General features: G+C 45.4%; 1 protein-coding gene and 1 long non-coding RNA gene across 2 annotated transcripts in view; one reads left to right on the forward strand and one right to left on the reverse strand.

Annotated features, from left to right (window-relative positions):
• agap3 (ArfGAP with GTPase domain, ankyrin repeat and PH domain 3) overlaps positions 1–27792 on the reverse strand; it is a 737224-nt gene that overhangs the window by 637144 nt on the left and 72288 nt on the right. The window lies entirely within an intron of this gene.
• The window catches only part of LOC147114474 (uncharacterized), a 449870-nt gene continuing 447410 nt past the window's right edge, over positions 25333–27792 (forward strand). The window contains exon 1 of the long non-coding RNA XR_015078946.1: positions 25333–25509. This is a non-coding gene — a long non-coding RNA (uncharacterized LOC147114474). The remainder of the gene's footprint in view (positions 25510–27792) is intronic.

The following is a 27792-nucleotide window of genomic DNA, read 5'->3' on the forward strand; positions in this document are numbered from 1 at the left end:
GCTGGCACCAGCTGACATCGAAGCAGTGAGACAGCACCTGTCGCAGTTAAAAGAAGCTGAGATCATTACCGAGTCCAGGAGTCCTTATGCATCTCCTATAGTGGTGGTGAGGAAAAAGAACGGAAAGATTCGGATGTGTGTGGACTTTAGGACGCTTAACAGATGTACTATTCCCGACCAATACACCGTCCCAAGAATTGAGGATGCACTGGCTTGTCTTAATGGAAGCAAGTGGTTCAGTGTGTTGGATCTCAGAAGTGGATACTACCAAATACCGATGAGTGAATCGGACAAAGAAAAGACAGCCTTTATATGTCCAGTTGGGTTCTACCAATTTGAAAGGATGCCACAGGGAGTTTCAGGCGCTCCAGCAACTTTTCAAAGAATAATGGAACAAACAGTTGGGGACATGAACTTGCTCGAAGTATTGGTGTACTTGGATGATATCATTGTGTTTGGGGCAACCCTTGAAGAACACGAAGCTCGGTTGCTGAAAGTGCTTGGTTGCCTGGAGGATGAAGGTCTCAAGCTATCATTGGACAAGTGTCAGTTTTGCCAAACATCCGTGTCCTATGTGGGGCATATTGTATCACAGGATGGAGTAGCCACAGATCCATCCAAGATCGAAGCTGTTACCACATGGTCCAAACCGAACACAGTGACTGCCTTGCAGTCATTTCTTGGGTTCTGCGGATATTACAGGCGCTTTGTGCAGGATTACTCCAGAGTGGCCTATCCTCTGAATCAGCTGCTGGCTGGTTACCTCCCACCAGCCGAGAGGAAGAAAAAGGCTAAAGGTAAAGAGAACAAGGACTACTTCAAACCCTCTGAGCCTTTTGGTGTTAGATGGGATGAGAAATGCGAAGAGGCCTTCCACACCTTAAAGCAAAGTCTTACTCAAGCCCCCGTGTTGGCTTTTGCAAACCCACAGCTGCCATATGTGCTACACGTGGATGCCAGTCAAGAAGGGTTGGGTGGTGTGTTGTATCAGGACCAAGGAGCAGGGCTGAGACCCGTAGCGTTCATCAGTCGCAGTCTTACGCCATCAGAGCGTAACTACCCAGCTCATAAGCTAGAATTCTTGGCGTTGAAGTGGGGGGTGGTGGATAAGCTGCAGGATTATCTGTATGGAGCGAAGTTTGAAGTGAGGACAGACAATAATCCATTAACCTATGTGTTGACTTCAGCAAAACTTGATGCCACCAGCCACCGCTGGCTTGCTGCACTATCTGCTTACGACTTTAGTCTCAGGTACAGACCTGGGAACCAGAACATTGACGCAGATGCTCTGTCTCGTCGCCCACTCTACCAGAAACCAGAGTGGAAAGATGTTGCTTCAGCAGATGTGAAAGTAATGTGTCAGATGTCCGTGGTATCTGGACCAAAGAATTCATTTCATGCCCGAGAGATTGACCACTTGGGAGCGTCAATGCATGCTGTTCCCCAGGCATTTTGCAACCTTTCCAGTTTGGATGTACAAAACTTACCCATGTTGTGTTCATCTGAAATATCCAAAGCACAACAGGAGGATCCCTGTATTCATGAGGTGTTTTCAGCTCTCCGTCTGGGTGATATTGCACAGATCGACAAATCAAAACATCCTGACTGTCGTCTGCTCCTAAGAGAATGGGACCACTTGGAAATTAAAGAGGGAGTGTTGTGTAGAATCACTCACCCACCCACTAAACCATGTCATTCACAGTTGGTCCTGCCTGAAAAGTACAGGGAAATAGTGATGAAGTCTTTGCATGATGACGCAGGGAGTAGATAAGACCTATGGGTTGGTCAAGGACAGATTCTATTGGCTGCGTATGAAGTCTGCGGTTGAGGAGTTCTGCAAGTCCTGTGCACGTTGTGTCCAGAGAAAGACTTTACCTAAAAGAGTTGCTCCTCTGTTTCACATGCAAAGTGATGGACCTCTAGACCTGGTCTGTATGGATTTTCTGTCCATCGAACCCGGTTCCAGCAATACCGCAAATGTCTTGGTCATTACAGATCATTATACTCGCTACGCCCAAGCTTTTCCCACAAAGGATCAGAAAGCATCCACCGTTGCCAAAGTGTTGTGGGAGAAATACTTCATCCACTATGGACTGCCAAAGCGAATACACAGTGATCAAGGTAGAGACTTTGAAAGTAGACTTATACATGAGTTGTTGTCCATGCTCGGGATTGAGAAGTCAAGAACAACTCCATACCATCCTCAGGGAGATCCTCAACCTGAGCGGTTTAACCGTACTTTGTTAGGCATGCTTGGAACGCTGGATTCAAAGCGAAAGAACAAGTGGAGTCGGCACATTGGACATCTTGTTCATTCTTATAATTGTACCCGAAATGACGCTACTGGTTTTTCACCGTACTACCTCATGTTTGGACGTGAAGCGAGGATGCCGGTGGATTTGTGTTTCGGAGTATCCAGTGATGGCACATCACAGAGAACTTACCTCAAGTATGTATCTGACATGAGAAAGGAATTGCAAGCTGCTTATGAACTTGCTTAGTCTGTTTCTGCCAAACAGAATAAAGGAAATAAGCAGAGGTATGACCAGAAGATCCGTTTTTCCCAACTCATGCCTGGTGACCGAGTTCTCATACGGAACCTAGGACTTCAAGGGAAACATAAGTTAGCAGACCGCTGGGCTTCTACACCTTACATTGTTGAAAGTCAAATGTCACAACTACCTGTGTTTCGGCTAAAACCTGCAGGTGGGAATGGACCCATAAAAATACTGCACCGGAATCATATCCTGCCATTGGGACAGCAAGTGCGGCTGGATCCGCCAGCGGATAATGAGCCGACACCTAGTAGGAGAACCCTGCAGAGAAGAAGGAGGAAAAAAACGAGAAACCAGGAAAACTTCGTTCCAGAAGACAGAAAACCCATGACACAGTGTGTGGATCATGAGGAACCTGATGAGTCGGAAGATGAAGAATGGGATCTATGGTACGACCTCCCAGAAAGACGCATAAGACAGAATCTGGGTGAATTGTCTGAACCATTTAGCTCAGACTTGGACATGGTCTGGGAAGAACCAGATGCTTCCGAGAAGGAGATAAAAGAGACTGAAAGGCATGATAACAAAGGAACCAACGCCTCCAACGTAGTTGAAGGAACTGAAGACCGGGTATCCGAAATAAGGAGCTCACAGCGAGTTAAGAAGGTTCCTGAAAGATTGACATACAGTACACTAGGAGTGCCAAGTGTAATGATAGCCCCTACGGTTCGATATGTTACTTCCCTTTATACATGGTTGGGAAGCATGCAACCACTTATGTGTAAAGCTCATTAGTCATGGGGACATGCCTATATTTGGTACGGGGGGGAGTGTAATACCCACTGGAAATGTTATGTACGCTAAGTATGGTTATCAATCTTTAACTTAGACGCTGTATTATCATTGTTATAAATCCCTGGGTTAAAGTTGCCCATGTGAAGGTACGGCAAGAACTTTTAAGGACACAATGTGACTAAGAGCAGACTTTCCATAATTCTGCACCAGTATCAACTGTTGCAGACAGTGAGGCTGCGCAGTCTCCAGGCAGAAACCCCAGGAGGAAGGGGTGGAGTCGGGTTTTTTCGAGCGGGAAACGGGAGCGACTGGAAGAGGGCAGGAGCTCTGAAAAGAGGGCTCAGGAGACAAATGGCTGCCGCATCCCGTCCTAGGCTTCCAAACTTGGCCGCCGCCCTTCGTATTAGTAGCTCTGCATCCAGAACTCAAAGTGGGATTCAGTGATCGTGAAGAGAATTCAACGAAGGGGTTCGGAGTCGTAAGTCTTGCAGACATTATACATACCATGAGCTCCAACTTAAGCGTGCCAACGAAAGAGTGCACTCGAATTTGGACACAGGGACAGATTCTCCTTTGAATCCATATAAATGGAGAATGTATGTTTATTATGTCGAGATTCATTCTAATGTATGCAAATGTCTAATTTAGGTCATTGACCCGTAATCTTCTGATACTGTCTGACGTTAAAACTATAAAGTAAGATAATTAGAATTAAGCCATTGTCGTAGTGATCTCCTTACTGGACTATAGAATACTGTCTACAACAGAGACCACATCTCACATATATCTAGAGAACCGTGAAGGGGTTACACAAGGATCAATTGCCGTTTAGTTCCAAGCTTCTCCCACCCTTTGTGTGTAGAAGTGTACGCTAACTTCACTTCTGAAAGGTCTGGCTCTAATTTTTAGACCACGCCCCCTAGTCCTAGAATCCCTGAATCCCCAACCAGCGGAAATAGTTTCTCTCTCTCTACCCTATCTGTTCCCCTTAATATCCTGAAAACTTCCATCAGATCACCCCTTAGCCTTCTACATTCTAGGGAATACAACCCTAATTTGTGTAATCTCTCCTCGTAACTTAACCCTTGGAGTCCGGGTCTCATTCTGGTAAACCTGCGCTGGACTCCCTCCAAGGCCAATATATCCTTCCTAAGGTGTGGTGCCCAGAACTGCTCCCAGTGCTCCAGGTGTGGTCTAACCAGGGTTTTGTACAGCTGCAGCATAACTTCTACCCCCTTGTATTCCAGTCCTCTAGATATAAAGGCCAGCATCCCATTAGCCTTTTTGATTATTTTCTGTACTTGTTCATGACATTTTAATGATCGATGTACCTGGACCCCCGAGTCTCTTTGGACCTCCACTGTTTTCAGCTTTTCACCATTTAGAAAGTACCCTGTTCGATCCTTTTTAGGTCCAAAGTGGATGACCTCACATTTGCCTACATTGAAATCCATTTGCCACAGTTTTGCACAGCCAATTTCCTAACCAGGTCAATAATTTGCCCTCAATTCCGTGGGCTTAGTTAACATGTGGGACTTTATCAAATGCCTTCGGGAAGTCCATATAAATAACATCCATAGACATTCCCCTGTCCATTACTTCAGTCACCTCTTCAAAAAATTCAATCAGGTTTGTCAGGCATGACCTGCCTTTCACAAATCCATGCTGGCTCTTTCTGGTCAACTGAAAATTTTCGAGGTGTTCAGTCACCCTATCCTTAATTAAGGACTCTAGCAGTTTCCCGACAACAGATGTTAGTCTAACTGGTCCAAAATTCCCTGGTTTCCCTCTCTCACCATTTTTAAATAGCTGAGCGATATATGCAATTTTCCAATCTAAAGGGACGGTTCCTGAATCGAGCGAACTTTGGAAGATTATAATTCGGGTATCCGCAATATGCTCACCTACTTCCTTTAAAACCCTGGGATGGAAACCATCTGGTCCTGGGGATTTGTCACTCCTTAGTGACATTATTTTCTTTATTACTGTTATTTTACTTGCATTAATTTTATTGAGTCCCTGTCCCTGATCTAGTTTCCTTGGGATTTCTGGCATGCTATCCTCTTCCTCCACTGTAAATACTGACGCAAAAATTATTCAACATGTCCACTATTTCCTTATCATTGATGATATCACCACTTTCAGTTTTTAAGGGGCCAACATTGCTCCTGACTACCCTCTTTTTCCTAATATAATTGTAAAAAAATGTGTTGATTTTGATATCCCTTGCAAGTTTCCTTTCATACTCTCCTTTTGGAGCTTACTGTCTGTTTTGTGACCATTTTCTGTTCTTTGTGTCTTTTCCATTCACCAGGATCTGTGCTATTTTTTGCAATTTTGTATGCTTTTTCTTTTAGTTTTATGCTGTCCCTTTACCTCTTTGGTCATCCATGGCTGGGTTTTATTGGCAAGTAGACCTCTTGCCCCTCAGGGGTATAAACTGGTTCTGTAGCACAAATAATTTTTTGAACATCTCCCACTGATCTCCTGTCGTTTACCCATTAACAGATTTGCCCAGTTTACTGTGGACCGTCTCTGCCCCATCCCGTTGAAGTCGGCCTTACCCAAATCTAGAATCTTAGGAGCTGTTTCACAGTTCTCTCCTTCAAACACTACGTTGAACTCGATCATGTTATGATCGCTATTGGATAAATATTCATGCACAATTAGGCTGTTAACTAAATCTGGCTCATTACTCATTACTGAATCTAATATGGCTTGGCCCCTTGGAAAACTATCCTGGACACACACAAGAAATTCACCACCTTTCTGGCAGGTGCTTGTCTGCTTATTCCAATCTATATGAAAGTTAAAATCCTCCACTAAAACCACACTGCCTTTGCTACACGCTTGTCTAATCTCTGCATTTATACAATCTAGCACTTGACAGCTGCTACCAGGAGGCCTATACACAACTCCCACTACAGTGTTAAATCCTTTCCTATTTCTTAATTCTACCCATAAAGTCTCCACTGCCTGCTTACCTCTCGTTATATCCTCTCTTATCATTGAAGTGATTTCATCCTTTATCACTAAGGCTACTCCTCCCCCTCTGCCATTTTCCCGATCTTTCCTGTAGACCTTATAACCTGGTATATTTGGTTCCCGGTCCTGACTGTCTTGCAGCCATGTCTCAGTAATGGCTACAATGTCACACCCTCCGAGTTGAATTCGCACCTGCAGTTCATTCAATTTATTCCTTATATTCCGAGCGTTTGTATAAAGAACGCTTATTCGTCCACACACCTTAGCTTGTCTTTCAGTTCCAATGTTTTACTCACTTATTTCTCTCACCTGGTTTAATTACTTTAAATCTTTTAGTTTTCTGTTTACCTGTAGAGCCTGAAGCACAATTTCTGGCTGTTACTCTACTCTCTTCCCTTTCGTTTGTTTTTGAACTACTATTTGTACTACAATTTCCAACTGAGCCCCCCCCCGCCCCCCATTTATGGGTTTAAAGTCCTTGTGACCGCTCTATTTATCCTTTCCGCTAGGACCCTGGTCCCAGACCGGCTCAGGTGGAGCCCGTCCCAACGGTAGAGTTCCTTCCTGTCCCAATACTGGTGCCAGTGCCCCATGAAATGGAACCCCTCTTTCCCACACCACTCATTTAGCCACGTTTTCACTTCCCTAATGTGCTTATCACGTGGATATCACGTTTAATCAGTTGGTCACACCGCAGGTAAAGGTTGCACAGGCAGAAAGGGAATGGGTGACCACCAGGCAGAGTAGTAGGCGCAGGCAGGTAGTGCAGGGGTCCCCTGTGGTCATCCCCCTCTCAAACAGATATGCCGCTTTGGATATTGTTGGGGAGGATGGCTTATCGGGGGAAGGCAGCAGCAGCCAACTTCCTGGCACCATGGGTGGTTATCCTGCACAGGACGGGAGGAAAAAGAGCGGGAGAGCTACAGTAATAGGGGATTCTATTGTAAGGGGAATAGATAGGCGTTTCTGCGGCCGCAAACGAGACTCCAGGATGGTGTGTTGCCTCCCTGGTGCAAGGGTCAAGGATATCTCCGAGCGGCTGCAGAACATTTTGGAAGGGGAGGGTGAACAGCCAGTTGTCGTGGTGCATATAGGTACCAACGATATAGGTAAAAAACGGGATGAGGTCCTAAAAGCTGAATATAGGGAGTTAGGAGGTAAATTAAAAAATAGGACCTCAAAGATAGTAATCTCAGGATTGCTACCAGTGCCACGTGCTAGTCGGAGTAGAAATAGAAGGATATTTCAGCTGAATACGTGGCTACAGGAATGGTGCAAGGGGGAGGGATTCACATTCCTGGGACATTGGAACCGGTTCTGGGGGAGGTGGGACCAGTACAAAATGGACGGTTTCCACCTGGGCAGGACCGGGACGATGTCCTAGGGGGAGTGTTTGCTAGTGCTCTGGGGGAGGGTTTAAACTAAAATGGCAGGGGGTTGGGAACGTGAACAGGGAGACAAAGGAAAGGGAAACAAGGATAGAAGCAAAAGACAGGAAGGAGAAAAACAAAGGTGGCAGTCAGAGAAATCAAGGGTTTAAATCAAACATGGCCACAGTAAATAATAATTCCAAAAGGTCTCAGAGCATTAAAAAAACAAGCCTGAAGGCTTTGTGTCTTAATGCGAGGAGCATTCATAATAAGGTGGATGAATTAGCTGTGCAAATAGAGGTAAACGAATATGATATGATTGGGATTACGGAAACATGACTCCAGGGTGGCCAAGGCTGGGAACTCAACATCCAGGGGTATTCAATATTCAGGAAAGATAGGCAAAAAGGAAAAGGAGGTGGGGTAGCATTGCTGGTTAAAGAGGGGATTAACACAATTGTAAGGAAGGATATTAGCTCTGATGATGTGAAATCTGTATGGGTAGAACTGAGAAATACCAAGGGACAGAAAACTTTAGTGGGAGTGGTATATAGACCTCCAAACAGTAATGCGGAGGTTGTGGATGGCATTAAAAGGGAAATTAGAGAAGCGTGCAATAAGGGCACGGCAGTTATCATGGGTGACTTTAATCTACATATAGATTGGGCTAACCAAATTAGTAACAATACTGTGGAGGAGGAATTCCTGGAGTGTATACGGGATGGTTTCCTAGACCAATATGTCGAGGAACCAACTAAAGATCAGGCCATCTTAGACTGGGTATTATGTAATGAGAAAGGATTAATTAGCAATCTTGTTGTGCGAGGCCCCTTGGGTCGGAGTGATCATAATATGATAGAATTCTTCATTAAGATGAAGAGTGAAGTAGTTTACTCAGAGACTAGGGACCTGAATTTAAATAAAGGAAACTACGATGGTATGAGGCACGATTTGGGTAGGATTGATTGGGGAATGTCACTCAAAGGGTTGACGGTGGATAGGCAATGGCAAACATTCAAAGATCGCATGGATGAACTACAGAATTTGTTCATCCCTGTTTGGCATAAAAATAAAACAAAAAAGGTGACTCAACCGTGCCTAACAAGGGAAATTAGGGATGGCATAAGATCCAAGGAGAGGGCATATAAATTGGCCAGAAAAAGCAGTAAACCTGAGGATTGGGAGCAGTTTAGGATTCAACAAAGGAGGACAAAGGGATTAATTAAGAGGGGGGAAATAGAGTATGAGAGTAAGCTTTCAGGGAAAATAAAAACTAACTGTAAAAGCTTTTATAGATATGTGAAGAGAAAAGGATTGGTGAAGTCAAGCGTAGGTCCCTTGCAGTCAGAATCAGGGGAATTTATAATGGGGAACAAAGAAATGGCAGGCCAATTAAATACATACTTTGGTTCTGTCTTCACAAAGGAGGACACAAATAACCTCCCAGAGAAGTCGGGGAACATAGGGTCTAACGACAGGGAGGAACTGAAAGAAATCAGTATTTGTAGGGAAATGGTGTTAGGGAAATTGACGGGATTGAAGGCCGATAAATCCCATGGGCCTGATAATCTACATCCTAGGGTACTTAAGGAAGTGGCCCTAGAAATAGTAGATGCATTGCTGGTCATCTTCCAAAATTCGATAGACTCTGGAACAGTGCCCATGGATTGGAGGGTAGATAATGTTACCTCACTATTCAAAAAAGGTGGTAGAGAGAAAACAGGGAACTACATCGGTAGTGGGGAAAATGCTAGAGTCCATTATAAAGGATGTAATAGCAGAGCACTTGGAAAACAGTGACAGGATCGGACAAAGTCAACATGGATTTACAAAAGGTAAATCATGCTTGACTAATCTACTGGAATTTTTTGAGGATGTAACTGGTAAAATAGATAAGGGAGAACCAGTGGATGTGGTGTATTTGGACTTTCAGAAGGCTTTTGATAAGGTCCTGCATAAGAGATTAGCGTGTAAAGTTAAGGCACATGGGATTGGGGGCAAGGTATTGACTTGGATAGAGAACTGGTTGGCAGACAGAAAGCAAAGAATTGGAATAAATGGGTCTTTTTCCGAGTGGCTGGCAGTGACTAGTGGGGTACTGCAGGGATCGGTCCTTGGGCCCCAGCAATTCACAATATATATTAATGATCTGGACAAGGGAACTAGATGTAATATCTCCAAGTTTGCAGACGACACAAAGCTGGGTGGGCGTGTGTGCTGTGAGGAGGATGCTGAGAAACTTCAGGATGATTTGGACAGGTTGGGTGATTGGGCAGATGCATGGCAGATGCAATATAACGTGGATAAATGTGAGGTTATCCACTTGGTGTCAAAAACAAGGCGGCAGATTATTATCTGAATGGCAATAGATTGGGAGAAGGGAAAGTGCAACGAGACCTGGGCGTCCTTGTGCACCAGTCGCTGAAGGTAAGCATGCAGGTGCAGCAGGCGGTTAAGAAGGCAAATGGTATGTTGGCCTTCGTAGCGAGAGGGTTCGAGTACATAGAGTCATAATGGCACAGAAGGAGGCCATTCAGCCCATCGAGTCCGTGCCGGCTCTCTGTAGAGCAATCCAGTCAGTCCCATTCCCCCGCTCTATCCCCGTAGCCCTGCAAGTTTAGTTCCCTCAAGTGCCTATCCAGTCTCCCCTTGAAAACATTGAGTGTCTCCGCTTCCACCACTTCCGTCGGCAGCGAGTTCCAGGTCCTCACCACTCGCTGCGTAAAAAAGTTTTTCCTCACATCCCCCCTGTATCTCTTGCCCAAAACCTTAAATCTGTGTCCCCTAGTCCTTGTACCATCAACTAGTGGGAACAGCCTTTCCCCGTCCAGCCTATCCAAACCCGTCATAATCTTGTACACCTCTATCAAATCACCCCTCAACCTCCTCTGCTCTAATGGAAATAAATCCAGCTTCTCCACCCTGTCCTTGTAGCTAAGATCCCCCATCCCCGGAACCATTCTGGTAAATCTCCTCTGCACCCTCTCAAGGGCCTTCACATCCTTCCTAAAGTGTGGTGACCAGAACTGGTCGCAATACTCCAGTTGTGGCCTAACCAGCGCTTTATAAAGGTTCAGCATAACTTCCCTGCTTTTGTACTCAATACCTCTATTTATGAAGCCCAAGATCCCCTATGCTTTGCTAACTACTCTCTCAATATGTCCTGCCACCTTCAAAGATCTATGCACATTAACTCCCAGGTCTCTCTGTCCCTGCACACTCTTTAAAACTGTGCCATTAAGTGTATATTGCCTCTCCCTGTTCCTTCTGCCAAAATGCATCGCCTCACACTTCTCTGTATTAAATTCCATCTGGAACAAGGATGTCTTGCTGCAGTTGTACAGGGCCTTGGTGAGACCACATCTTGAGTATTGTGTGCAGTTTTGGTCGCCTTATCTGAGGAAAGATGTTCTTGCCATGGAGAGAGTGCAGCGAAGATTCACCAGGCTGATACCTGGGATGGCAGGAATGACGTATGAGGAGAGATTGGGTCGATTAGGCTTATACTCACTGGAGTTTCGAAGAATGAGAGGGGATCTCATTGAAACTTATAAAATTCTAACAGGACTAGACAGACTAGATGCAGGGAGGATGTTTCTGATGGCCGGGGAGTCCAGAACCAGGGGTCACAGTCTAAGGATAAGGGGTAAGCCATTTAGGACAGAGATGAGGAGGAATTTCTTCACCCAGAGAGTGGTGAACCTGTGGAATTCTCTACCACAGAAGGCAGTTGAGGCCAATTCATTAAATATATTCAAGAAGGAGTTGGATATATTTCTTAAGGCTAAAGGGATCAAGGGATATGGGGAGAAAGCAGGGACAGGGTACTGAATTTGGATGATCAGCCATGATCTCATTAAATGGCGGAGCAGGCTCGAGGGGCCGAATGGCCGACTCCTGCTCCTATCTTCTATGAATCTATGAATCTTATCCCTACGCCAATTTGCATGTGGCTCAGGTAACAATCCAGAGATTATAACCCTTGAGGTCCTGTTCTTTAATTTAGCTCCTGGTTCCTGGTACTCCCCAAACAGGACCTCTTGCCTACTCTTCCCTATGTTGTTCGTCCCAACATAGACCACAATGCCTGGGTCCTCCCCCCTCATTCTCCAGTATCCTTTCAAGCCGGTTCAAGATGTCCCTCACCCTGACACCAGGTACGCAACATACCATGTGGGACTCTCGATCTTGCTTAAAAAGGATGCTATCTGTCCCCCTAATTATAGAATCCCCTACAACTACCACTTTACGCTTCCTCTCCTCCTCCTCCTCCCCACTTATGACAGCCTCCTGCTCCAAAGTGCCATGGTCCGCATTCCAACAGTCTTTATCTTTATCCTCACAGGTAGCAAGTACATTGTACCTGTTCGATAGGATCATAGAGACATAGAAGATAGGAGCAGGAGTAGGCCATTCGGCCCCTCGAGCCTGCTCCACTGCCTGCCACTTGGAAAAAGAGACGTTTATTCCAACTCTTTGCTTTCTGTCTGCCAACCAGTTCTCTATCCAAGTCAATACCTTGCCCCCAATCCCATGTGCCTTAACTTTACACGCTAATCTCTTATGCGGGACCTTATCGAAAGCCTTTTGAACTTTCTTACCTGGGTTCCCCTAACGCTGCACACAATCGATCACAACAACCCCGTTCGTTTCCTGCACCTCAAGATAAGGGCTCATGGGGTTGGGGGTAATATATTAGCATAGATAGAGGATTGGTTAACGAACAGAAAACAGAGAGTAGGGATAAACAGGTCATTTTCCGGTTGGCAGGCTGTAACGAGTGAAGAACCGCAAGGATCAGTGTTGGGGCCTCAGTTATTTACAATCTATATTAATGACCTAGATGAAGGGACCGACTGTAATGTATCCAAGTTTGCTGATGATACAAAGCTAGGTGAGACAGTAAGCTGTGAGGAGAACACAGAGTCTGCAAAGGGATATAGATAGACTGAGTGAGTGGGCAGTAAGGTGGCAGATGGAGTATAATGTAGGGAAATGTGAGGTTATTCACTTTGGTAGGAAGAATAGAAAAACAGAATATTTTTTAAATGGTGAGAAACTTTCAAATGTTGGTGTTCAGGGAGATTTGGGTGTCCTCGTACAGGAAACACAGAAAGTTAGCATGCAGGTACAGCAAGCAATAAGGAAGGCAAATGGCATGTTGGCCTTTATTGCAAGGGGGTTGGAGTATAAGAGTAAGGAAGTCTTGCTCCAATTGTACAGGGCCTTGGTGAGACCACACCTGGAGTACTGGGCACAGTTTTGGTCTCCTTATCTAAGGAAGGATATACTTGCCTTGGAGGCGGTGCAACAAAGGTTCACTAGATTGATTCCTGGGATGAGAGGGCTGTCCTATGAGGAGAGATTGAGCCTATAGTCTCTGGAGTTTAGAAGTATGAGAGGTGATCTCATGCAAATATATAAAATTCTGAGGGGGATTGACGGTAGATACTGAGAGGTTTCATTTCATTTTCTCTTGTAATTGTTCCACTCCTTTTCCCCCCCCCCCTTTCCTTTTGTTTCTCTCTCACACCTGGCAGCTATCTTTTGCCCTGCCAGTACACTTTACACCTAATCCCAGCCTATTACCATCTCGTCTAGCTTCTAATCTCTTTTACTTCTTTTGTTTCTTTTATTCTTTTGTCCGATCGCAGCCCTGCCTCCGATGTAGTTTCTTTTCTTTCCAGTTTTGAAGAAGGGTCCAACCCGAAACGTCAACTCAAATTTCTCTCCACGGATGTTGCCTGACCTGCTGAGTTTTTCCAGCATTTTCTGTTGTTATTTCGGATTTCCAACATCTGCAGTATTTTGCTATCGATACTGAGAGGTTGTTTCCTCTGGCTGGAGTGTCTAGAACTAGGGGCAGAGTCTCAGGATAATGGAATGGCCATTTAAAACTGAGATGAGGAGGAATTTCTTCATTCAGAGGGCTGTGAATCTTTGGGATTCTCTGCCCCAGAGGGCTGTGGCTGCTGAGTCTTTGAGTATATTCAAGGCCGAGATACACAGATTTTTGGACTCTTGGGGAATCAAGGGATATGGGGATCGGGGGGGACAGTGGAGCTGAGGTCAAAGATCAGCCATGATATTATTGAATGGTGGAGCAGGCTCGAGGGGCCGTCTGGTGAAGCAGGCTCGAGGGGCCGTGTGGCGGAGCAGGCTCGAGGGGCCATGTGGCGGAGCGGGCTCGAGGGGCCGTGTGGCGGGGCGGGCTCGAGGGGCCGTGTGGCGGAGCGGGCTCGAATGGCCATGTGGCGGAGCGGGCTCGAGGGGCCGTGTGGCGGAGCAGGCTCAAGGGGCCGTGTGGCAGAGCAGGCTCGAGGGGCCGTGTGGCAGAGCAGGCTCGAATGGCCGTGTGGCGGAGCGGGCTCGAGGGGCCGTGTGGTGGAGCAGGCTCGAGGGGCCGTGCGGCAGAGCAGGCTCGAATAGCCGTGTGACGGATCGGGCTCAAGGGGCCGTGTGGCAGAGCAGGCTCGAATGGCCATGTGGCGGAGCGGGCTCAAGGGGCCATGTGGCGGAGCAGGCTCGAGGGGCCGTGTGGCAGAGCAGGCTCGAATGGCCGTGTGGCGGAGCGGACTCGAGGGGCCATGTGGCGGAGCAGGCTCGAGGGGCCGTGTGGCAGAGCAAGCTCGAATGGCCGTGTGGTGGATCGGGCTCGAGGGGCCGTGTGGCGGATCTGACTCGAGGGGCCGTGTGGCGGAGCGGGCTCGAGGGGCCGTGTGGCGGAGCAGGATCGAGGGGCCGTGTGGCGGATCGGGCTCGAGGGGCCGTGTGACGGAGCGGACTCGAGGGGCCGTGTGGCAGAGCAGGCTTGAGGGGCTGGGTGGCGGAGCAGGCTCGAGGGGCCGTGTGGTCTTCTCCTGCTCCTAATTCTTATGTTTTTAAGTTTCCACTGTTGCCCCGATGGCGCCATTCCCCACTAAGCCATCAGGGGGAGCTAGATACCTATGTTTTTCTCTGAAGTGCTCTCAATTCAAATTCAAATTCAAATCGCTTTATTGGCATGATAAGGTACATCTTATGTTGCCAAAGCATCAAAATACATTTATGGTTGAACACATAAACGCAGTTCTATTCATACAGTGTATAAACAGGTATATCCCTGAGTGTATAAATATACATTCGCATTGTTTATATATACTCTTTTCTTAGTTTACTGGTTGTCCCTCTGTTCATGGCAAGCTGTAACATAGTGTGCCGCCAGTGTTACACAGCTTCTCTCCTCCCCCAGTAGGAATGGGAGTCACTTCACACTGTAATTACACCGGTACTTTTCAGCTTATGTGGGGCAGGAAAATATGGAATCTACAAAAGCACTCGTGTGAGAGCACACTGCCAGTTCTCAGGTAAGAATCATCGACTCCAATCTTTCAGCTGCTCTTTCATGGAATATATTATGCTTCACAGAAGATTCACTGACCGGATTTATACCAAAAGCAGGTCTCACAGCACAGCGCTTACAGAGACACCACGCACACTCTGCACAGACACCCGGGTCAGCCCACTCTGTACTCTCACAACAACTGTCCGGGGCCCACGCGGTTCCTCAGGTGCGAACAGCAACAGCTAAACCCTGCAGGCTTTGAAAGCCCCAAGTTTAAGCCAGTCTGTGCTGAGCTAGTCGAGGTGAGAGTCAGGGCCTCAGCACACCGAGCCACGGAGAGGGGGAGAGGAAAAAGAAACCAGCTCAGGTTCAAACTCCCGACCCCTCCTCCCACAGCACAATGAGAAACATAGAAGATAGGAGCAGGATTGGCCATTCGGCCCCTCGAGCCTGCTCCGCCATTCAATGAGATCATGGCTGATCATCCAAATTCAGTACCCTGTCCCTGCCTTCTTCCCATATCCCTTTAGCCTTAAGAAATATATCTAACTCCTTCTTGAATATATTTAATGAATTGGCCTTAACTGCCTTCGGTGGTAGAGAATTCCACAGGTTCATCACTCTCTGGGTGAAGAAATTCCTCCTAATTTCTGTCCTAAAAGGCCTACCCCTTATCCTTAGACTGTGACCCCTGGTTCTGGACTCCCCGGCCATCGGGAACATCCTTCCTGCATGAGTGAGGATGGTGATCGATGTCAGGTGCCATGTCTTTCCAATTCCAATTCAAATGCTTTATTGGCATGAAAGTTTACAGAGAACCATATTGCCAAAGCTTACATAGCAAAAAGGTACAGTTTTCCAACATTCTGTAGGTGTCAATCGATATGACATTTGTTGGGTACATACAATATTACTTTTAAACAATATTAATTTTAAACAGTCTTTGTACTTCATTTGGTACGTTCAATATTAATTTTAAACAGTCTTAATTTTAAACAGTCCTCAGGTTGTGACATGTTGTTACATATTTGGCCCCAAGGTATGGTCTGTCTCCTTCTCCTAGGACTAATCTCAATTTTGACAGGTCATCCAATTCCTTGAAATCTGGGGTTGTTTGGCTTAGCTTGTTGAATAATATGTTTCTTGATGTGTTGAATTTTTCGCATTTTAGGAGGAAATGCATTTCTGTTTCAACCTCGCCGGCCAGACATTGATCGCATATTCTATTCTCTCTAGGCTGCCAGGATTTCTTGTATCTGCCTTTTTCAATTTCCAGTTGGTGGTCGCTTAGTCTGTACCTGGTGAGGGTCTGTCTCTGTTTTGTGTCTCTGATGGTCGTGAGGTAGTCTGCCAGTTTATATTCTCTTTTTAGGGCCCGGTAACATTCTAATCTGCTTTGGCTTTCGGTTATTTTGTTCCAATGTTCCAGGTAGGTTTCTTTGCATTGTTTAATGATTTGGTTCACTCGGATTGGTGTTTGGACGGCTGTGTTGGTCTGGGGCTGGTCAGGGTCCGGCTGAGTACTTAGTTTCAGTAGCAGCTGACTCAGGGGACTCTTTTCTGGGTTTAGCTCTTGGGTCTGAAAGGCTTTGAAATGAAGGGTGTCTGGGGAGCTAGATTTGAGGTGATTTAGGAAGTTTAGTGCTCGTTTTTGGATGTTTATTATCAGTGGGTATCTGCCTAGTTCGGTCTCTCTCTCTCTCTCTCTCTCTCGAGTACAATGCCCAGGGTCTCTCTCTCTCTCTCTCTCTCTCTCTCTCTCTCGGGTACAATGCCCAGGGTCTGGCTGTCTCTCTCTCTCTCTCTCGGGTACAATGCCCAGGGTCTCTCTCTCTCTCTCTCACTCTCTCTCTCTCTCTCTCGGGTACAATGCCCAGGGTCTCTCTCTCTCTCTCTCACTCTCTCTCTCTCTCTCGGGTGCAATGCCCAGGGTCTCTCTCTCTCTCTCTCTCTTGGGTACAATGCCCAGGGTCTCTCTCTCTCTCTCTCTCTCGGGTACAATGCCCAGGATCTCTCTCTCTCTCTCTCTCTCTCTCTGGGGTACAATGCCCAGGGTCTCTCTCTCTCTCTCTCTCGGGTACAATGCCCAGTGTCTCTCTCTCTCTCTCTCTCGGGTACAATGCCCAGGGTCTCTCTCTCTCTCTCTCGGGTACAATACCCAGGGTCTCTCTCTCTCTCTCTCTCTCGGGTACAATGCCCAGGGTCTCTCTCTCTCTCTCGGGTACAATGCCCAGTGTCTCTCTCTCTCTCTCTCTCGGGTACAATGCCCAGGGTCTCTCTCTCTCTCTCTCTCTCTCTCTCTGGGGTACAATGCCCAGGGTCTCTCTCTCTCTCTCTCTCTCTCTCGGGTACAATGCCCAGGGTCTCTCTCTCTCTCTCTCTCTCTCTCTCGGGTACAATGCCCAGGGTCTCTCTCTCTCTCTCTCTCTCTCTCTCGGGTACAATGCCCAGGGTCTCTCTCTCTCTCAATTCAATTCAATTCAAATGCTTTATTGCCATGAAAGTTTACAGAGAACCATATTGCCAAAGCTTACATAGCAAAAAGGTACAGTTTTCCAACATTCTGTAGGTGTCAATCGATTTGACATTTGTTGGGTACATACAATATTACTTTTAAACAATATTAATTTTAAACAGTCTTTGTACTTCATTTGGTACGTTCAATATTAATTTTAAACAGTCTTAATTTTAAACAGTCCTCAGGTTGTGACATGTTGTTACATATTTGGCCCCAAGGTATGGTCTGTCTCCTTCTCCTAGGACTAATCTCAATTTTGACAGGTCATCCAATTCCTTGAAATCTGGGGTTGTTTGGCTTAGCTTGTTGAATAATATGTTTCTTGATGTGTTGAATTTTTCGCATTTTAGGAGGAAATGCATCTCTGTTTCAACCTCGCCGGCCAGACATTGATCGCATATTCTATTCTCTCTAGGCTGCCAGGATTTCTTGTATCTGCCTTTTTCAATTTCCAGTTGGTGGTCGCTTAGTCTGTACCTGGTGAGGGTCTGTCTCTGTTTTGTGTCTCTGATGGTCGTGAGGTAGTCTGCCAGTTTATATTCTCTTTTTAGGGCCCGGTAACATTCTAATCTGCTTTGGCTTTCGGTTATTTTGTTCCAATGTTCCAGGTAGGTTTCTTTGCATTTTTTAATGATTTGGTTCACTCGGATTGGTGTTTGGACGGCTGTGTTGGTCTGGGGCTGGTCAGGGTCTGGCTGAGTACTTAGTTTCAGTAGCAGCTGACTCAGGGGACTCTTTTCTGGGTTTAGCTCTTGGGTCTGAAAGGCTTTGAAATGAAGGGTGTCTGGGGAGCTAGATTTGAGGTGATTTAGGAAGTTTAGTGCTCGTTTTTGGATGTTTATTATCAGTGGGTATCTGCCTAGTTCGGCTCTGCATGCATTTGTTGGCGTTTTTCTTTGGGTGCGAAGGATGCTTCGGCAGAATTCTGCATGTAGGGCTTCTATTGTGTGTTTTTCCCATTTAGTGTAGCTTTGGTGATTTAGCGGGCCCCATACTTCACTACCGTACAGTGCAATGGGCAGGATTATGCTGTCAAATATTTTGAGCCAGATTTTGATTGGGATTTGGATGTTGTAGAATTTTCTTTTTATTGCATATAGGGCTCTTCGGGCTTTTTCTTTTAGTGCATTCACTGCTATGCTGAAGCTCCCTGATGCTGTAATAGTTAGACCAAGGTAGGTGTAGCTCATAGTGTGTCCTATAGTGGTATCACTGAGGGTAAACTGGTATTTGTTTTCCTGACATCTGGGCCTTTTTTGAAAAATCATGATGTTGGTTTTCTTTAGATTTACTGTTAGAGCCCAATTTTGGCAGTATTTGTCGAGTAGGTCTAGTTGTTGCTGTAATCCCTGTTCTGTGGGAGACAGCAGAGCCAGGTCGTCCGCATAGAACAGGGATTTCACTTCTCCATCCAGGAGACGGAGACCTGGTGACTCGCTTTGCTCCAGCATGTCTGCTAATTCATTTATGTATATGTTGAACAGTCTCTCTCTCTCTCTCTCTCGGGTACAATGCCCAGGGTCTCTCTCTCTCTCTCGGGTACAATGCCCAGGGTCTCTCTCTCTCTCTCTCTCTCTCTCTCGGGTACAATGCCCAGGGTCTCTCTCTCTCTCTCTCTCTCTCTCTCTCTCGGGTACAATGCCCAGGGTCTCTCTCTCTCTCTCTCTCTCTCTCTCTCTCGGGTAAAATGCCCAGGGTCTCTCTCTCTCTCTCTCTCTCTCGGGTACAATGCCCAGGGTCTCTCTCTCTCTCTCGGGTACAATGCCCAGGGTCTCTCTCTCTCTCTCTCTCTCTCGGGTACAATGCCCAGGGTCTCTCTCTCTCTCTCGGGTACAATGCCCAGGGTCTCTCTCTCTCTCTCTCTCTCGGGTACAATGCCCAGGGTCTCTCTCTCTCTCGGGTACAATGCCCAGGGTCTCTCTCTCTCTCTCTCTCTCTCGGGTACAATGCCCAGGGTCTCTCTCTCTCTCTCTCTCTCTCGGGTACAATGCCCAGGGTCTCTCTCTCTCTCTCTCTCTCGGGTACAATGCCCAGGGTCTCTCTCTCTCTCTCTCTCTCTCTCTCTCGGGTACACTGCCCAGGGTCTCTCTCTCTCTCTCTCTCTCTCGGGTACAATGCCCAGGGTCGCTCTCGCTCTCTCTCTCTCTCGGGTACAATGCCCAGGGTCTCTCTCTCTCTCTCTCTCTCTCTCTCTCGGGTACAATGCCCAGGGTCTCTCTCTCTCTCTCTCGGGTACAATGCCCAGGGTCTCTCTCTCTCTCTCTCTCTCTCTCTCTCGGGTACAATGCCCAGGGTCTCTCTCTCTCTCTCTCTCTCTCTCTCTCGGGTACAATGCCCAGGGTCTCTCTCTCTCTCTCTCTCTCTCTCTCTCTCTCTCTCGGGTACAATGCCCAGGGTCTCTCTCTCTCTCTCTCTCTCGGGTACAATGCCCAGGGTCTCTCTCTCTCTCTATCTCTCTCTCTCGGGTACAATGCCCAGGGTCTCTCTCTCTCTCTCTCTCTCTCTCTCGGGTACAATGCCCAGGGTCTCTCTCTCTCTCTCTCTCTCTCTCTCGGGTACAATGCCCAGGGTCTCTCTCAATTCAATTCAATTCAATTCAATTCAAATGCTTTATTGGCATGAAAGTTTACAGAGAACCATATTGCCAAAGCTTACATTGCAAAAAGGTACAGTTTTCTAACATTCTGTAGGTGTCAATCGATTTGACATTTGTTGGGTACATACAATATTACTTTTAAACAATATTAATTTTAAACAGTCTTTGTACTTCATTTGGTACGTTCAATATTAATTTTAAACAGTCTTAATTTTAAACAGTCCTCAGGTTGTGACATGTTGTTACATATTTGGCCCCAAGGTATGGTCTGTCTCCTTCTCCTAGGACTAATCTCAATTTTGACAGGTCATCCAATTCCTTGAAATCTGGGGTTGTTTGGCTTAGCTTGTTGAATAATATGTTTCTTGATGTGTTGAATTTTTCGCATTTTAGGAGGAAATGCATCTCTGTTTCAACCTCGCCGGCCAGACATTGATCGCATATTCTATTCTCTCTAGGCTGCCAGGATTTCTTGTATCTGCCTTTTTCAATTTCCAGTTGGTGGTCGCTTAGTCTGTACCTGGTGAGGGTCTGTCTCTGTTTTGTGTCTCTGATGGTCGTGAGGTAGTCTGCCAGTTTATATTCTCTTTTTAGGGCCCGGTAACATTCTAATCTGCTTTGGCTTTCGATTATTTTGTTCCAATGTTCCAGGTAGGTTTCTTTGCATTTTTTAATGATTTGGTTCACTCGGATTGATGTTTGGACGGCTGTGTTGGTCTGGGGCTGGTCAGGGTCCGGCTGAGTACTTAGTTTCAGTAGCAGCTGACTCAGGGGACTCTTTTCTGGGTTTAGCTCTTGGGTCTGAAAGGCTTTGAAATGAAGGGTGTCTGGGGAGCTAGATTTGAGGTGATTTAGGAAGTTTAGTGCTCGTTTTTGGATGTTTATTATCAGTGGGTATCTGCCTAGTTCGGCTCTGCATGCATTTGTTGGCGTTTTTCTTTGGGTGCGAAGGATGCTTCGGCAGAATTCTGCATGTAGGGCTTCTATTGTGTGTTTTTCCCATTTAGTGTAGCTTTGGTGATTTAGCGGGCCCCATACTTCACTACCGTACAGTGCAATGGGCAGGATTATGCTGTCAAAAATTTTGAGCCAGATTTTGATTGGGATTTGGATGTTGTAGAATTTTCTTTTTATTGCATATAGGGCTCTTCGGGCTTTTTCTTTTAGTGCATTCACTGCTATGCTGAAGCTCCCTGATGCTGTAATAGTTAGACCAAGGTAGGTGTAGCTCATAGTGTGTCCTATAGTGGTATCACTGAGGGTAAACTGGTATTTGTTTTCCTGACATCTGGGTCTTTTCTGAAAAATCATGATGTTGGTTTTCTTTAGATTTACTGTTAGAGCCCAATTTTGGCAGTATTTGTCGAGTAGGTCTAGTTGTTGCTGTAATCCCTGTTCTGTGGGAGACAGCAGAACCAGGTCGTCCGCATAGAACAGGGACTTCACTTCTCCATCCAGGAGACGGAGACCTGGTGACTCGCTTTGCTCCAGCATGTCTGCTAATTCATTTATGTATATGTTGAACAGGGTCGGGCTCAAATTGCAGCCCTGCCGGACGCCTCTTCTCTGGGTGAAGAAATCGGTGCGTTTGTCTCCAATTTTGACCCCGCATTTGTTTTTCAGATACATTGATTTAATAAGGTCATAGACTTTGCCCCCTATTCCACACTGAAGAAGTTTATAATAGAGCCCTTCGTGCCATATAGAGTCAAAGGCTTTCTTGAAGTCGATGAAACAGGCGAATATTTTCCCATTTTTTGTTTGGTGTTTATGTTTTTCAATGAGGGTGTGAAGGGTATAGATATGGTCGGCGGTGCGGTGTTTTGGAAGAAAGCCTATTTGGTTTTTTCTGAGGATATTATGTTTGTTAAGAAAATCAAGTAATCTACTATTTAGAATACTGCAGAATAACTTCCCTAGACAACTGTTGACACAGATGCCGCGGTAGTTATTTGGGTCTGATTTGTTTCCACTTTTATATATGGGGGAGATTAGTCCTTGGCACCAGATATCGGGAAAACAGCCTGAGCGTAATATGATGTTGAATAGTTTGAGTATCGCACCCTGCATCTCCATATTGCTCTCTCTCTCTCTCTCTCGGGTAAAATGCCCAGGGTCTCTCTCTCTCTCTCGGGTAAAATGCCCAGGGTCTCTCTCTCTCTCTCTCGGGTACAATGCCCAGGGTCTCTCTCTCTCTCTCTCTCTCTCTCTCGGGTACAATGCCCAGGGTCTCTCTCTCTCTCTCTCTCTCTCGGGTACAATGCCCAGGGTCTCTCTCTCTCTCTCTCTCTCTCTCGGGTACAATGCCCAGGGTCTCTCTCTCTCTCTCTCTCTCTCGGGTACAATGCCCAGGGTCTCTCTCTCTCTCTCTCTCTCGGGTACAATGCCCAGGGTCTCTCTCTCTCTCTCGGGTACAATGCCCAGGGTCTCTCTCTCTCTCTCTCTCTCTCTCTCTCTCTCGGGTACAATGCCCAGGGTCTCTCTCTCTCGCTCTCTCTCTCTCTCGGGTACAATGCCCAGGGTCTCTCTCTCTCTCTCTCTCTCTCTGGTACAATGCCCAGGGTCTCTCTCTCTCTCTCTCTCTCTCTCTCAATTCAATTTCAATTCAAATGCTTTATTGGCATGAAAGTTTACAGGGAACCATATTGCCAAAACTTACATAACAAAAAGTACAGTTTTCCAACATTCTGTAGGTGTCAAACAATTTTGACCTTCGTTGGGTACATACAATATTAGTTTAAACAATATTAATTTAAAGTCGTTGAACATCGTTGGGTACATTCAGTACTAATTTTAAACAGTCCTCAGGTTGTGACATGTTGTTACATATTTGGCACCAAGGTATGGTCTGTCTCCTTCTCCCAGGACTAATCTTAATTTTGACAGGTCATCCAATTCTTTGAAACCTGGGGTTGTTTGGCTGAGCTTGTCAAATAATATGTTTCTTGTTGTGTTGAATTTTTCACATTTTAGGAGGAAATGCATCTCTGTCTCAACCTCGCCGGCCAGACATTGATCACATATTCTATTCTCTCTAGGCTGCCAGGATTTCTTGTATCTTCCTTTTTCAATTGCCAGTTGGTGGTCGCTTAGTCTGTACCTGGTGAGGGTCTGTCTCTGTTTTGTGTCTCTGATGGTCGAGAGATAAGTCTGCCAGTTTATATTCTCTTTTTAGGGCCCGGTAACATTCTAATCTGCTTTGGCTTTCGGTTACATTGTTCCAATGTTCCAGGTAGGTTTCTTTGCATTGTTTAATGATTTGGTTCACTCGGATTGGTGTTTGGACGGCAGTGTTGGCCTGGGACTGGTCAGGGTCCGGCTGAGTAGGAGTACTTAGTTTCAGTAGCAGCTGACTCAGGGGACTCTTTTCTGGGTTTAGCTCTTGGGTCTGGAAGGCTTTAAAATGAAGGGTGTCTGGGGAGCTAGATTTGAGGTGATTTAGGAAGTTTAGTGCTCATTTGTGGATGTTTATTATCAGTGGGTATCTGCCTAGTTCGGCTCTGCATGCATTTGTTGGTGTTTTCCTTTGGGTGCGAAGAATGCTTCGGCAAAATTCTGCATGTAGGGCTTCTATTGTGTGTTTTTCCCATTTAGTGTAGCTATGGTGATTGAGCGGGCCCCATACTTCACTACCGTACAGCGCAATGGGCAGGATTATGCTGTCAAATATTTTGAGCCAGATTTTGATTGGGATTTGGATGTTGTAGAATTTTCTTTTTATTGCATATAGGGCTCTTCGGGCTTTTTCTTTTAGTGCATTCACTGCTATGCTGAAGCTCCCTGATGCTGTAATGGTTAGACCAAGGTAAGTGTAGCTCATAGTGTGTCCTATGATGGTATCACTGAGAGTAAACTGGTATTTGTTTTCCTGACACCTGCGCCTTTTTTGAAAAATCATGATGTTGGTTTTCTTTAGATTTACTGTTAGAGCCCAATTTTGGCAGTATTTGTCGAGTAGGTCTAGTTGTTGCTGTAATCCCTGTTCTGTGGGAGACAGCAGAACCAGGTCGTCCGCATAGAACAGGGATTTCACTTCTCCATCCAGGAGACAGAGACCCGGTGACTCGCTTTTCTCTAGCATGTCTGCTAATTCATTTATGTATATGTTGAACAGGGTCGGGCTCAAATTGCAGCCCTGCCGGACGCCTCTTCTCTGGGTGAAGAAACCGGTGCGTTTGTCTCCAATTTTGACACCGCATTTATTTTTCAGATACATCGATTTAATAAGGTCATAGACTTTGCCCCCTATTCCACACTGAAGAAGTTTATAATAGAGCCCTTCGTGCCATATAGAGTCAAAGGCTTTCTTGAAGTCAATGAAACAAGCGAATATTTTCCCATTTTTTGTTTGGTGTATATGTTTTTCAATGAGAGTGTGAAGGGTATAGATATGGTCAGTGGTGCGGTGTTTTGGAAGAAAGCCTATTTGATTTTTTCTAAGGCTATTATGTTTGTTAAGAAAATCTCTCTCTCTCTCTCTCGGGTACAATGCCCAGGGTCTCTCTCTCTCTCTCTCTCTCGGGTACAATGCCCAGGGTCTCTCTCTCTCTCTCTCTCTCGGGTACAATGCCCAGGGTCTCTCTCTCTCTCTCTCTCTCGGGTACAATGCCCAGGGTCTCTCTCTCTCTCTCTCTCTCTCTCGGGTACAATGCCCAGGGTCTCTCTCTCTCTCTCTCTCTCGGGTACAATGCCCAGGGTCTCTCTCTCTCTCGGGTACAATGCCCAGGGTCTCTCTCTCAATTCAATTCAATTCAATTCAATTCAAATGCTTTATTGGCATGAAAGTTTACAGAGAACCATATTGCCAAAGCTTACATAGCAAAAAGGTACAGTTTTCCAACATTCTGTAGGTGTCAATCGATTTGACATTTCTCTCTCTCTCTCTCCAATTCCAATTCCAATTCCAATTAAAATGCTTTATTGGCATGAAAGTTTACAGAGAACCATATTGCCAAAGCTTACATAGCAAAAAGGTACAGTTTTCCAACATTCTGTAGGTGTCAATCGATTTGACATTTGTTGGGTACATACAATATTACTTTTAAACAATATTAATTTTAAACAGTCTTTGTACTTCATTTGGTACGTTCAATATTAATTTTAAACAGTCTTAATTTTAAACAGTCCTCAGGTTGTGACATGTTGTTACATATTTGGCCCCAAGGTATGGTCTGTCTCCTTCTCCTAGGACTAATCTCAATTTTGACAGATCATCCAATTCCTTGAAATCTGGGGTTGTTTGGCTTAGCTTGTTGAATAATATGTTTCTTGATGTGTTGAATTTTTCGCATTTTAGGAGGAAATGCATTTCTGTTTCAACCTCGCCAGCCAGACATTGATCGCATATTCTATTCTCTCTAGGCTGCCAGGATTTCTTGTATCTGCCTTTTTCAATTTCCAGTTGGTGGTCGCTTAGTCTGTACCTGGTGAGGGTCTGTCTCTGTTTTGTGTCTCTGATGGTCGTGAGGTAGTCTGCCAGTTTATATTCTCTTTTTAGGGCCCGGTAACATTCTAATCTGCTTTGGCTTTCGGTTATTTTGTTCCAATGTTCCAGGTAGGTTTCTTTGCATTTTTTAATGATTTGGTTCACTCGGATTGGTGTTTGGACGGCTGTGTTGGTCTGGGGCTGGTCAGGGTCCGGCTGAGTACTTAGTTTCCGTAGCAGCTGACTCAGGGGACTCTTTTCTGGGTTTAGCTCTTGGGTCTGAAAGGCTTTGAAATGAAGGGTGTCTGGGGAGCTAGATTTGAGGTGATTTAGGAAGTTTAGTGCTCGTTTTTGGATGTTTATTATCAGTGGGTATCTGCCTAGTTCGGCTCTGCATGCATTTGTTGGCGTTTTCCTTTGGGTGCGAAGGATGCTTCGGCAGAATTCTGCATGTAGGGCTTCTATTGTATGTTTTTCCCATTTAGTGTAGCTTTGGTGATTTAGCGGGCCCCATACTTCACTACCGTACAGTGCAATGGGCAGGATTATGCTGTCAAATATTTTGAGCCAGATTTTGATTGGGATTTGGATGTTGTAGAATTTTCTTTTTATTGCATATAGGGCTCTTCGGGCTTTTTCTTTTAGTGCATTCACTGCTATGCTGAAGCTCCCTGATGCTGTAATAGTTAGACCAAGGTAGGTGTAGCTCATAGTGTGTCCTATAGTGGTATCACTGAGGGTAAACTGGTATTTGTTTTCCTGACATCTGGGCCTTTTTTGAAAAATCATGATGTTGGTTTTCTTTAGATTTACTGTTAGAGCCCAATTTTGGCAGTATTTGTCGAGTAGGTCTAGTTGTTGCTGTAATCCCTGTTCTGTGGGAGACAGCAGAACCAGGTCGTCCGCATAGAACAGGGATTTCACTTCTCCATCTAGGAGACGGAGACCTGGTGACTCGCTTTGCTCCAGCATGTCTGCTAATTCATTTATGTATATGTTGAACAGGGTCGGGCTCAAATTGCAGCCCTGCCGGACGCCTCTTCTCTGGGTGAAGAAATCGGTGCGTTTGTCTCCAATTTTGACCCCGCATTTGTTTTTCAGATACATTGATTTAATAAGGTCATAGACTTTGCCCCCTATTCCACATTGAAGAAGTTTATAATAGAGCCCTTCGTGCCATATAGAGTCAAAGGCTTTCTTGAAGTCGATGAAACAGGCGAATATTTTCCCATTTTTTGTTTGGTGTATATGTTTTTCAATGAGGGTGTGAAGGGTATAGATATGGTCGGCGGTGCGGTGTTTTGGAAGAAAGCCTATTTGGTTTTTTCTGAGGATATTATGTTTGTTAAGAAAATCAAGTAATCTACTATTTAGAATACTGCAGAATAACTTCCCTAGACAACTGTTGACACAGATGCCGCGGTAGTTATTTGGGTCTGATTTGTTTCCGCTTTTATATATGGGGGAGATTAGTCCTTGGCACCAGATATCGGGAAAACAGCCTGAACGTAATATGATGTTGAATAATTTGAGTACCGCACCCTCCATCTCCATATTGCTGAACTTGAGCATTTCATTTTTGATGTTGTCTGGGCCACAGGCTTTCTTTAGGTGGAGAGATTTTGTTTTTGTGGCCATTTCTTTCCATGTGATTGGGGAGTCTAGAGGGTTTTGGTTGTCTTTGATTGTTGCTTCTAATGTGTGGAGTTTTTCTGTGACCTGATGTTGACTTGGGTTTGTTTCGTTTATTGGGATGTCTTTGTAGAGGTTTTCAAAATGTGTTCTCCAGATGTCGCCATCTTGGATTGGTAATGCTTGCAATTGTGTTGTACTCAGGTTATTCCACATTTCCCAGAATTGTTTTGGGTTGGTGGAGTTTTCAATTTCTTCTAGTATTTTGTGGGTATAGTTTTGTGTTTTGTTCCTAATGGTGTGTTTATATCTTTTGAGGGTTTCATTGTATCTAGTACGTAGGTCCGGATTGTTTGGTTGGCGATGCTTTTGGTTTGATATTTTTCTCAGGTCTTTTCTGGCATTTTTGCATTCGTGGTCAAACCATTTCTTATTTTTATTTTGTCTTTTGTGACTCTTCCTCTTCTGTTTCACGAGGTCGGCTTTTACAGCTGCCTCATGAAAGATCATATTTATATCCTCTATGGCCATGTTTACCCCATCTCTGGTGATCTCATATAGATTTTCTTTAAATTTTGAAATTTTACTTGTGAGATCAGGTGAATTTAGTGCTGTGATGAATTTATCTCCACTGTCTGGGGCCCATCTGTAT

This window comes from Somniosus microcephalus, chromosome 7 (genome assembly GCF_052327205.1).
Source record: "Somniosus microcephalus isolate GS21.2 chromosome 7, FLI_Smic_1.0, whole genome shotgun sequence".
NCBI lineage: Eukaryota > Metazoa > Chordata > Chondrichthyes > Squaliformes > Somniosidae > Somniosus > Somniosus microcephalus.